Consider the following 12,203-nt stretch of genomic DNA (forward strand, 5'->3'; position numbering starts at 1 on the left):
TTAAATTTAGTACCTCTCTAATATGAAGTACTATATAAATGTTGAGTAGCTCGTGCACAGTAGCAAAGGAGCATGGTCTTTTCATGACACTTAATGCGCAGTAGACTAATTCTGCTGTACATTAGTGCACTAATATGGCTTTTGCCACGATGCACCCATGCACAATAAAATTAGTCTACTGTGCATTAAGTGTCTGAGTAGATGTGCCTCCTGATGCTAAAATAGCCCAGATACAGGTATATTGCACCCTTTCTGTGTTGAGGCACTATTATACAACTCAGCTGAGCCTTGACTATGTTATAACCTGATTTTGTCCTGTTAGGGGAGATGGAAACAGACCATGTTACAAGTAGGTTACATCCCAGCAAAGACCTGGCTTTACATCCACTGACTGATCTCTTTTAAGAAGCTGGTACAGATTTACAAAGCCCTCACTCTGCACACACTACCTCAGGGGATGTCTACAGTGCACTCAAAGTGTGGCTGCAGTACTTATTAACCTATCAAACTAGCTTCAAAATGCAACCAAGAAACGGAGTAAATATGTGAGTGGTTAGTTCATGCTCAACTCTGGGCTGACAGGTCTACTGCCAGCTGTTTCCGTTCCACCTAGTTTAAAGCTATCTGAATGTCTACACAACCAGCCATCACACCTTTGACTACAGTGTAGAAATACCCACACCGGTTTTCTCTCATTCTGTGGCACACATGGGTAGTTGTGCTAATTCAACACACCATAACTGTTGGGATCCAGAAGACTCAGGAATAGCTACCAAAGATAATGATAAAGGTCTGTTCTTCCAGATGATATTGCAAGACTCACCTCTTCCCCCAAAGCATTTCCAAAAAAATGCAGAGGAACTGAAAGTCACTAGACACTCAAGAGAGGCACATGACTATAGCTTCACCAGTATGGAGAGCTCTGTTCCTTCTGGACATGTGGCCAAGGCTGAGTATCAAGAAAGAGGAAAAACCAGGAACGGTAACTCACACAAGGATAGACAATGTTGAGCAGACTGGTGTTGTTTCCTCACAAGTCCTTTAAATGGTTATGTGGCTTCCTCTTTTAAGTGTGACATGAACTATTAAGTGTCTATCAGGTCCCGTCTACGTGGGGATCCAACTTCAGGTAAAAAAGAGCGCTCTTGAATATACGCCCTCACCTTATGATGAAGAGTGAATCATCACAGGGGCTCCATTGTTTTCTGCAGTCCCTACACCCTGCCTGGATGGGGCCAAGACAAGCACCTTCCTGTGGTGCACCTGTTACACATTAATGATTAACACAACTAACACAATTAAAGCTATTGGAACATTGATTTCTTGACCTCACAGAATGACTAGCACCATGACAACTGCTAAGAGACCTTGTCTGGGAAAGTTTTGCCATACACAAGAAAGATATCCCAGTGACTTGTGCTTTAGAAGCAAGAGATGGCTCCATAGCATGATTGTGACTCACTGGTAGCAGCCACCCAGGCATAAACAAGCTTTTGCAGTTGGGTCACTACCATGTTGAAAACTGGTGGCCCAGCATCTGAGATTTGGGAGAGCAGACAGACCTTTAATCTTCATGCTTCCTCTGTTGCCATCTTATTAGGACTCCTACTAAAGGTGCCAACCTGTGTTCACCTGCCCTCTGAGACCCAATGGACTAAGGGTATAGAATTTACTGTAGGACAAAAGGGGCTGTGGCTTTACCAGGTGTGGCAGAATACCATCTCTCTCTCCGCAAAGTCTGCTACCTGACAATTTGGTTACCATGGTCATTGCAAAAGGCAGACTCCTCTGCCTCATCTCTTCATGTAACCCTGAGTTGTAACCTGAGTGGGACACATTCCAGAGGGAGGGGGGAAACCTGCTCCCTCTGCCTACATGACTGGCATCACATACCTGGGTGGGGGGCTTAAGCTCCCTATTGTTCTAAGCAATGCCAACCTGACTGGAAGGGGGGCTAAAGACCCTTCCAGTTTACCTGGCAACCAGTGATGAATTTCAAATTGGTTGGCTGGAAGTCAACAGGTGCTGGTCTCTATTGGAGCAGGGAAATGAGGTCATAAGGGCTATATAAGTTAAGGACTGGCCAGGAGGATGGGCAGTAGCCAGGATGAAAACTGAGAGAGAAGCTGGACCATCTGAAACTTGCTTTCTCTTTTGAAACTCATGATCAGTGAACTGCCTGCCTCCAGAGGGACTCTCCACCTGTCTCGGGATGATACTCCTGAGTAAACTACCTGAGATCTAACTAGATATATAGCTTACAGTAACTCAGGTGTGTGATCAAAGGCTACCCAGCCACCCTGTTTGCTCTATGGGATTTCTCTGATATTGCTCTACCTCGTACCCTATTCCAAACCTACTCCTTGCAACCAGTAAAGTTCTCCTTTGTACCTACCATGGAAGACTTATTGGGAGTGTGTCTAGATTATGCGTTGGGGTCCCCTTAGTTTGGCTGACTAAGGGAGACCACTATTAGTGCTTCAGACTAAGGGAAGCATCCCAAGTTCTTTAAGTGGGTCAAGTACCCTCAAGGGCTACTAGGCCTGTATTTCCCAGGGGGCACAGGATCAGGATCAGTCCAGACGCTGGGTGGTGGCTGTGTTACCCCCAGGCTAGTGGGTGTGATCCAGGAAGGGGGTCGGCCAGACATGAGGCATCCCCAGGGAGGCACCTGGAGCCTGGAAGGTAGTTGGGCGCAGTGAGGTGGGTGGCTCAGGTGCAGGAGCACCCCCTACTGGCCTGCCATACCAGGTATCAGCTGTTCTGTGATAACGGCCTGTGTGGACACTCTTGCTCCATAGAAGAGAGGAACTAAATTGTGGCAGCTTAGCCCTCTTTCATGGAGGACTAAGCTATGGCAGTTCAGTCACCAACCAGCAAAGAGACTGTACACATAGGGAATTACCAGGAGGCAGCTGATTTATGATGAAGCCCCCACAGCAGATTGTTTGCCTGTCCATATGCAAAAGGTCACCAATACATTTGAAACAGAAAACCAACCTTTCAGGCAATTGCATTAACTTCCAGGCCTTCTTATCATGAGACAGATATGAACCTGTGAGTGGGAGATGAAAAGGTACCATCTCTAGGCCTGCTGAAACATTCTCTGCCAACTGCTATCTATATAACATTTCTGTGGAAGACGATGATGAAAAGAAAAGGCTAAAAAGAAAGGCCTACAAAGGATGGAGGTTGGGATTCACCTCCAAGGAGGAATATTTTGCACTGGTCTGTTCCTGCAGGGAGCAAACCAGGAAAGACAAGGCTGCAACTGAACTCCAACTAGCTTCGAGCATCAAGAACAATAAAAAAGTCCTTTTTCAGATATGTGGGGAGCCAGAGGAAAAGCAAGGGCAACATTGGACTTCTGCTGAACCAGATGGGACAACTGATGCCCAGGAAAAAGCCAACCTATTAAATGGGTACTTTGTGTCAGACTTTCATCAGTCCCATGGGACACCCATGCCCGCTATGGGACAGGGAGGTCCAGGTAAGGGTGATTCCCTGCCCTGCATAAATGTCGACCTCGTGAAGGATCACCTTGAGAGGCTGGATACCTTCAAGTCAGCCGGCCCTGACAATCTACACTCCAGAGTTCTCAAAGAGCTGGCGAGCATCATAGCCCAGCCCCTGGCATTGATCTTTAAGAACTCCTGGCGCTCTGGTGTAGTGCCCGAAGACTGGAAGAAGGCCAATGTGGTGCCTATCTTCAAAAAAGGGAGGAAAGTGGATCTGGCTAACTATAGGCCCATCAGCCTGACTTCTATCCCAGGGAAGATCTTAAAAAGGTTTATTAAAGAGGCCATCCTTCATGGACTGGCCGACGCCAACATCCTGAGGGATAGCCAGCACAGATTTGTTGCAGGTAGGTCTTGCTTGACCAATCTTGTTTCCTTCTACAACCAGGTGACCTATCACCTGGACAAGGGAGAAGAGATTGATGTCATATATCTTGACTTCAAAAAAGCCTTCAATCTGGTATCCCATGATCACCTCTTGGTGACACTGGCCAATTGTGGCCTTGGCTCTGTGGTCAGACCCAGAGGGTGGTAATTGATGGAAGTCAATCGTCATGGTGCTGTGACCAGTGGGGTCCCCCCAAGGCTCTCTCCTTGGACCCATATTGTTCAATATCTTCATTAATGATGTGGACATTGGAGTCAGAAGCGGACTGGCCAAGTTTGCCGATGACACCAAACTTTGGGGCAAAGCATCCACAGCAGAAGACAGGCGGGTGATCCAGGCTGACTTGGACAGGCTCAGCAAATGGGTGGACGGGAACCTGATGGTGTTTAACACCCAAAAATGCAAAGTTCTCCACTTTGGGAAGAAAAACCTGCAGCATCCTTATAGGCTCGGCAGTGCTACGCTGGCTAGCACAACGGAAGAAAAAGACTTGGGGGTCATCATTGACCACAAGATGAACATGAGCCTGCAATGCGATGCTGCGGCTAGTAAAGCGACCAAAACACTGGCTTGCATTCGTAGGTGCTTCTCAAGCAAATCCAGGGACGTCATTCTCCCCTTGTACTCGGCCTTGGTGAGGCCGCAGCTGGAGTACTGTGTCCAGTTTTGGGCTCTACAATTCAAAAAGGATGTGGAGAAGCTTGAGAGAGTCCAGAGAAGAGCCACGTGCATGATCAGAGGTCAGGAAAACAGACCTTACAACAACAGGCTGAGAGCCATGGGGCTCTTTAGCCTGGAAAAGCGCAGGCTCAGGGGTGACCTGATGGCCACCTATAAGTTTATCAGGGTGACCACCAGGATCTGGGGGAACATTTGTTCACCAGAGCGCCCCAGGGGAGAACGAGGTCAAACGGTTATAAACTACTGTGTCCTGGGAGTCAAAGTGATGAGCGGCACTTACCAGCAGCTCAGGACGGGATGTGCATGGGGCAGAAGGAAGAACCTGCGCGGCTCGTTAACCGCCTTTTTGTTCAATTATGGCTAGCTGATGACATCATCATCAGACACCAGCTGGCAGCAATAAGAACGGCAGCCGCTGCCGTGGAGGGGGTGGATAGCACGGGCGAGGAGCTGCAGCTGCCGTCGGTGATGAGAGGAACCTTCACCGCAAGATCCGCAGAGCCAGAAAAGCTGGCAGGGACACGGCCAGAGTGGGGCCAAACCTCCTGACAGGACCCCGTGCCAGACAACGTGGGAACTGTAGGTACAGCACCTAAAGATGCGGCTAGAGGAGTACCTGAGAGTGACACGACCCACAGGTGGGCTGCCGGGATGACGGGGAACGGAGAAAGCCACGCCAGGGAGGGAAGACCACTGGAGAGTGCTGAGGGGGTACAGTCAGGGCAGGTATCCCCAAGCCCTGATAGAGTGACAGGCAGAAGGGACAAACGCTAGAAGTGATTGGTCCGGGTTGGGCCAGAAGAAAACCCAGGGAGTGTTCGGGGTAGGCCAATAAGAGGGTAGGGCGAGACCGGGTGTTTTGCATGTTGGTAGTTCTGTTTGTTTAGTCAACCCTGGCTAAGGGGCAGAGAGCTAGGGCATGTGCCCTGGGGACCAAGGCTGAAGGGAAGCCTCTGTAAGTCTACCTTTGCTTTCTTTGTATACTTTCCCCTGAAGGAAGGGGTGCAGGCGAGGAGGGCAGTTGGGCAGGTCCTTACGGCGGTCACAGTGGCTAGGGGCCGAGGGCACTTAGAAGCAGACCAAGAGGCGTTGCCCCACCGCAGGGAACAAGAATAACCGACAGGCGACACACCGAAGGTGGCATGAGGCCAGGGTGTAGGGGTGGCAGAGCCCCGTGAGTGACCGCTGGGTGAATCCTGGGCCACCAGGTACCCCATCAACTAACCCCTCCTACTGAGGAACGTCAAGTCATGGCAGGCGAGAGCGGGGTTGGGGATATGGGAAGAAGAGAGCTATTCCGGTACAGACGGAATCCCGGCAGGTGTTTGGCATCAATCTTCAGGGCAAAAGGCTGCTCGAGAGCGGTTATATGAAGCCCGGCGGTCACATGCTGCAAGACCATTTCAGGCTGGACATAAGGAAGAATTTCTTTGCTGTCCCAGCCCCCAAGGTCTGGAACAGCCTGCTATTGGAGGTGGTTCAAGCACGTACATTGAAGACCTTCAAGAGTAAATTGGATGCATATCTTGCTGGGATCCTATGACCCCAGCTGACTTCCTGCCTTTCGGGCAGGGGGCTGGACTTGATGATCTTCTGACGTCCCTTCCAGCCCTGTTGTCTATGAAATCTATGAAATTATTAGTGGTGCAAGTTGCCTTCAGCAGCACACTTCCTTCTCAGAGTTAAAGGGTGGAATTTTGGTTCCTTTGTGCACCTCAGTGGCAGTGTTCTAGCTATCTCCCTGACCATTTTTGGCCCTCACTTTTTACTATGGTAAGCCTGTGCACATAAGGACTAGGGGCAGACATTACACACAAACTGGTTTAAGTGATAAGAAACTGGTTTAAACCTGTAACAGAACAGAAGTTCAGTGCACATAAACCAGTTTGAAAATGGTTGAAACTGGTTTAAGATAAACCTCATTGAATATAGTATCAGACTTAACTGATTTGGGTCAAACCAGTTTATGCAATGTCTGTCCCAGACCTCTTCCTAGTTTAACTTAAATCCGATTCTCCCAGGATCCCAGATGCTTTGCAGCCCTGGATGGGGCTGTCTGCTCCCTGGCTGGAGCTCTGGCAGAAACTACAGGTGCAGTGGTGTCTGCCTGGCTCCCCCCCGCCATCCCACTCCCTGCTCAAGCAGGAATTCCCCGCTCCTCTTTCCCACAGCAGTGACCGTAGCCAGCATGAGCTATGCTAGCTAATGCTGAGAGGTCTCTGTGTAAGGCAGACAGGACAAAGGCAGATCGATCAGTCTTTTTGGAGCTAATCAACAGGCAGCTGGTAATGTCTCTCTGTTCCTTCCTTGGAAAAAGCTGCTTAAGAAGAGCTTGAACTAATGAGAGAGGCTTTTGTTTTGTTTTGATGGGGTGCTAAATGCTATGAACTCCCTGTGTAACTCCCTACTGGCTCCCTTGCTGGTCTGGAGCAGCGAAGGGGGGGGGACCCCCTCCCTAATCAGAGTGTCCTGCCAGGGCCTGGACATACTGCATCTCAGCTCAGCGCTATGGAAGGGGAAGAGGGCTTCTTTAGCACGCCCTGGCTTCTAGCCTGAGCCACTGCAGGCATGTATCTGTATTTCCTCAGTCCAGAGGGGATGTCTGTACAGCTACAAACCAGTTCAGCCTAGTCAGGTTAGACTAACCTGCAAAGCTTGAATCAATTCAGGCTCAGGTTTTTTTGAATGTCTGTCCTTAACTCTTAAGCTATTCATGTGTGGCAGAGTTATGCATTGCCCAGGCATATACACAACTACATGCACACACACATAGCCCAGGTACATGCATAGTGGAGCATAAACACTGGAAAAAGAGATGAGGAGGAAGCCATTCTTAGGCTTCCATTCCAATAGCTCAGGGGCTAAATAACTTACCCAGGAAGCTGCAGGCTGAGGTTCCATGAAAACAATATTTTTATTGAAACACATGCCTGAAGGCCCAGCCTCTTCCTCCTGGCCCCATGTCCCTCTTGCCTTCCCAAAAGAAGTGCTGCAATGAGCTTTGCTAGAGCTCTCCAACTTCAGTGCATCAGAGGGGTGCTAGCATCACCAATGTGCGGCCTTCAGGCTGTACAGGGCCCCCTGCCAGCACACATCCCCTCCTTTGCAGACTGCCATTGATGCATGGACCCTCATTGTGTGGGCCACACAGGAAGTGCATGAAGCCCCAGGCCCTCTCTTGCCATGTGACACCATGAGAGGGCACTGCTGGGACCCACAGGCTGTATGTTAAGCACTCATGGGCTGTATTTCGCTCATGGGCCACATACAGCCCTCAGGCTGTTAGATGAACAGCTCTGCCCTACGTGATGCCTTACCTGTGACATGGCACCTGAATGGTCTTTCTCAGAAGTAAGAGACAGGCAGTTTCAGAGCCCCTTTGGGCAAGGCAGAGGGGTCTACAACCTAGGTCTCTTGCTTCCTGGGTAAGTGCCCTCACCAGTCCTCTACTAGGACTAAAACACAGGAGGGTATTCCTTCCCCAGAGTCTAACATCCAATTGTCATACGTTTCTGGTTGCCTGGATTTCAATGAATGAGATATGGGCATGCATCCACAGTGGGTGGATATAACCATCTAACTATCTGGCTAGTATAAATTTGCTACAGATGTACCTTCTACATATGCATATGCTCATACACATATATCCACACTGCAGGGGAAGTGCACTTAGCTGCACAAAAGGAAACAGAATTCCACCCATTGTTTCTGCCATCCTTGCTGAGACCTCAGTTAGTTACATATGTGCATAGCATTTCACAGTCAGCTCTTTATACTGCTGTAACACCCACACACACTTGGGGTTGCGTGTGGTAAAGTGTGTTCTGCTTTCATGTTCCTGTGTATCTTTTTTTTGCTGTATATTGTGTCTTTTCTGGGACTGGAAAAGGATCGCATACGCTCACCCTCATTGTGTCCAAGGTGCCTGTGCAACCAGCTGGTGATTTTGGCCACTTCAGCAGGAGTGCTGACCATTTTTTAATTAATTGGTCTGCATTAGCCATGATCAAATGATGCTGCTTCTGACTGGGACCGGGTGACGATGTCAGAAAAGTTATTTAAGGTTCAGGCCACCGGGGCTGGGTTTCTCTTTCTCTCTCTTTTTTTTTTCCTTCCTGGGGCTGCTGAAGCCTGAAAGCTGTATTGGGAGCTAGAAAGCCTGCTCCCCATGGGCGTGGGGTCTCCCTCCCTCTTCACTGGAGAAGAAAACAGAAGCCATTGGAGGGGAAAGCCTCCAGGTACAGGCAGATAAAATCTTTCTCAGGGCTTGAGACCCCTGTTCTCCTTCTTTCCCATTTTGTTTTTTTTTGGGTTTTAAGTTCCCACTTGAACCATTGAGGGAAGGAGAATGTATCAATCCCTGCAGTGTATCAATCCCTGCAGCAAACTAGCCAAGGCTGGAGTCTGACAATTTTGCTGGTGTGCTCTGGGCCAGTGCAGAGAGCCTGGCATGTTTTAGTTGCTGCTGCAACTTCATTTGGATCGGAATAGCTGTGTCGCTGAACCCCAGATGCATGTCTTGCTGGCAGTTACTGACCATGTAGGCCTTTAGCGGGGTGATACCATGAGTGTATTAATCCCTAGTGCAGACTGACCAGGAACAGGGTCCTGGCAGTTACTTTCCCTTGCTTTGGGGATTGTAGTGTCTCAGCATGGTCATATATCTGAGACTGGATGTCCAGGGTGCAGCCATAAACCTGGGCCCTTTCTGCTGTTTCACAGCTGTTGCATATAAGCAACCTGTGTGGGGCTGAACCCCAGCCATATGTTTGGCTACCAGATTTGGGCCAGGGTGAAGCCCTGGTACTTGTTGTTTATCTAGGCCTCAGTGCAGTATAGGCCTGGCCAGCTTTTTGCCATCTAGTCCAGGCCCAGCAAAATAGGCATGGGCCTTCTTTGTCTCTTTTGCAGTTTTTGCTCCAACTAAGCAGTGTGGTTGGACGGTAGTTGTAGTTCAGACCCAAGCCAAGATAGGCCTGGCCCCTGTTTGTTGTTTTCATAGCTGTTAGGTCTCAGCATAACAGTGTAGCTGAGACTAAATGTCCAGGTTGCAGCCAAATAGTCCTGGCACTCTTTTGTTGTATGTTCAGGACAGTCGGTGCAGGACAGGACTGAGTCCCCCTTTTTATTGCTTTACAGTTGTGTCTTAGCATAGCTGTATTGCTGAGCCCTGCTGTATGTTTGCTGCATGTTTGGGTCTGGCACGGGGCCTGGCACAGTTGGGGCCTGGCACTTGTTGCTTTTGTAGTCCTTTGTCCTGACCAAGCAGCGTGGTTGGCACTGGTTGCAGTTCAGGCTCTTTTGCTGTTTGGCTGGCTTGTCTCCCAGTTTTCTTGCAGTTTTCTGAGATTTTCTTGCAGAGCTGGGATTAGGACTAAAATCTTTGGGGTATGATATGCTGATGAAAACTGCAGTTAACCCCTCAAAGCCACTACGTGGAAGTGGAGATCAGGGCTGCAGCAACAGAGGGGCCTTTGCAATGCAGAAGGACCTATGCTTTCTTGCAGGTCCCTGCAGTGCAGTGAACCAATGGAGCAGCTCATAAGACTCTCCTGTGAGAGTCCAGTGGGAACTCTCCATTGCTGAAGGGAAGGTATAGGGCTGCAGGCTGCAGATCTACTGCCTGGATATGGGTAAAGTCTCCTCAAGAGGGTGCCACCTATAGACTTCGTGTTGTAGTTTATAGTATTTTAAGATTATAGTTAGTGCTTTCTCTTTTTTTGTTTGTTTGTAATAAATTTGGGGTTTTGTGCTTACACTGCTTGCGAGGGAAGGGTTGTCAGTTTTATTGGACACCATACTGATTCATTGAGTGTTTCCCAGGTAGTCTGGGTAGGGGCTCGAGCCACGGTAAAATATAGTACCCCCAAATTGAACCTGACTTTTGCTGCTGCTGGCAGGTGCTCAGCAGAAGGGTTACACTGAACATCATGCAACCCAGCAAGCTTCATTCTGTTTGCTAACTTTGTAAACGGGGTATGCATTTCAGCGCTAGCATGACTGAGTCCCAGAGATCAGATTCTGATGTTCCTTGCCTCCCACCCCTCTTCCAAAGCCATATTACCAGTTGCCATTGCTCACTGCAGATGTCCATGCTGCTGATATTTGTTTCATGCATGTTAATGAGAAGGCCAGTGAGAGCAGATTTATATTTGCTCCAGCCCAGGGGCAAAAAACATGAAAACGCTGACACAAATGCTGAATAAAAGGGATTTGAAAATCAACATCCACTACTGTTGCAAGCTACAGTTTAATCCTTTGCAAGGCCTGTGGGGAGATGTCCTCTGTGAGGCTCTGACATCCACCCAGCTGTACTTCTCCCTAGTATTTCAGCTCACTTTCAACTTTGTGATTGAAGCAAAAAAATTGCAGGGAGGGGAGTGTCTAAAGGAGAGAGAGAGGGATAGATCTGAAAGCAGAAAAACCCTTTTGCTTCAGAGGTGATGTTTTTGTTCCAAGGCTTACATGCAATGAAATAAATTAAGGAAACCAGGATGAAAATAGCATCCCCTTGAAATCACCAATGATTTTGCCTCCATACAAACTGTCTGAATGCTTCACCATTCCTTTCCCTTCAATTACGGAGCTGAAAATGACCTCCCTAAAATGCAATCAGGTTGGTGATATATCTTCCCTGAGGATGGCACCCAGCTGGCCAAGTGTGCATCTAGCTACATCCTGAATTTATCAGAAGGCATTTCAAATGCAGGTTTCAAATAACCAACGTGTACTCAAATCCTATTCTTTATACAGAGAACATGGTTTGGGGACAACAACATTTTGCTGAATGGAAGGCCGTCGGTACAGACTGCCAGGAGCCTGGGAACGACCCCTAATTTGCCTGAAATAGAGCAAATGGCAGCCCACTGAGTTGGATGTATGCCTACAGAAACATTTAAAAATATGAAGAAAATTGGCCCTGATCTGCAAAGATTCTGGGATGCAACATGTCCTCTCAATTCAAACAGCCTCTGCTTGGACCAAGAGAGAGCAGAGCAGCTTAAGAACTGCAGCACCAATGGGTGACTGGCACTTCCCCAGTATACATGAAGGTGTCCAATGGCCTTCTTGGAGACCTTTTGGGCTGTGTTTGGACTATTCATACTACAATCCTCTTGAGTTTGCTTTTGACAAAGTGCCTGTATATAATGGGTGTCACTCTTCTACCCATTAGAGACCTCAGTACAAGTAGACACCTGAGAAGTAGAATAGAACCTGACTCTTTATATCTACCTCCTATAAATGAGTTGCGTATGTGGTAACAGTAGGGTAATCAGTTATCATATCTCTTCTGAAGACCAGTGTGAGCCCTGTTGATGACAACAGTCAAGGAACCACAAATACCTGTGAGGTAGGGAAGGACAAGGCAGCCCCCTTTCTCCTTATATGCATAAGCTTGATGATTGTGTGCCTGTAACAAATGTATTTTGGACACTGAAAAGCAAGTGTTAGGTCATAACTCTTAGTGGATTACTTAAAATTGATAAGTGGTTATAAATAATGAATAGATACACTTGAGTTTTCAAAGCTAGCCATGTAGTCTGTAATTTAAAACTTCTTTTCTGCAAGCATGTTTGTTTAGTTTCAGAGAGCTTCACTTGTCCTCTTGCTGGAAA

This window comes from Crocodylus siamensis, chromosome 1 (genome assembly GCF_052110815.1).
Source record: "Crocodylus siamensis isolate JL-2025a chromosome 1, ASM5211081v1, whole genome shotgun sequence".
In the NCBI taxonomy this organism is placed as follows: Eukaryota; Metazoa; Chordata; order Crocodylia; family Crocodylidae; genus Crocodylus; species Crocodylus siamensis.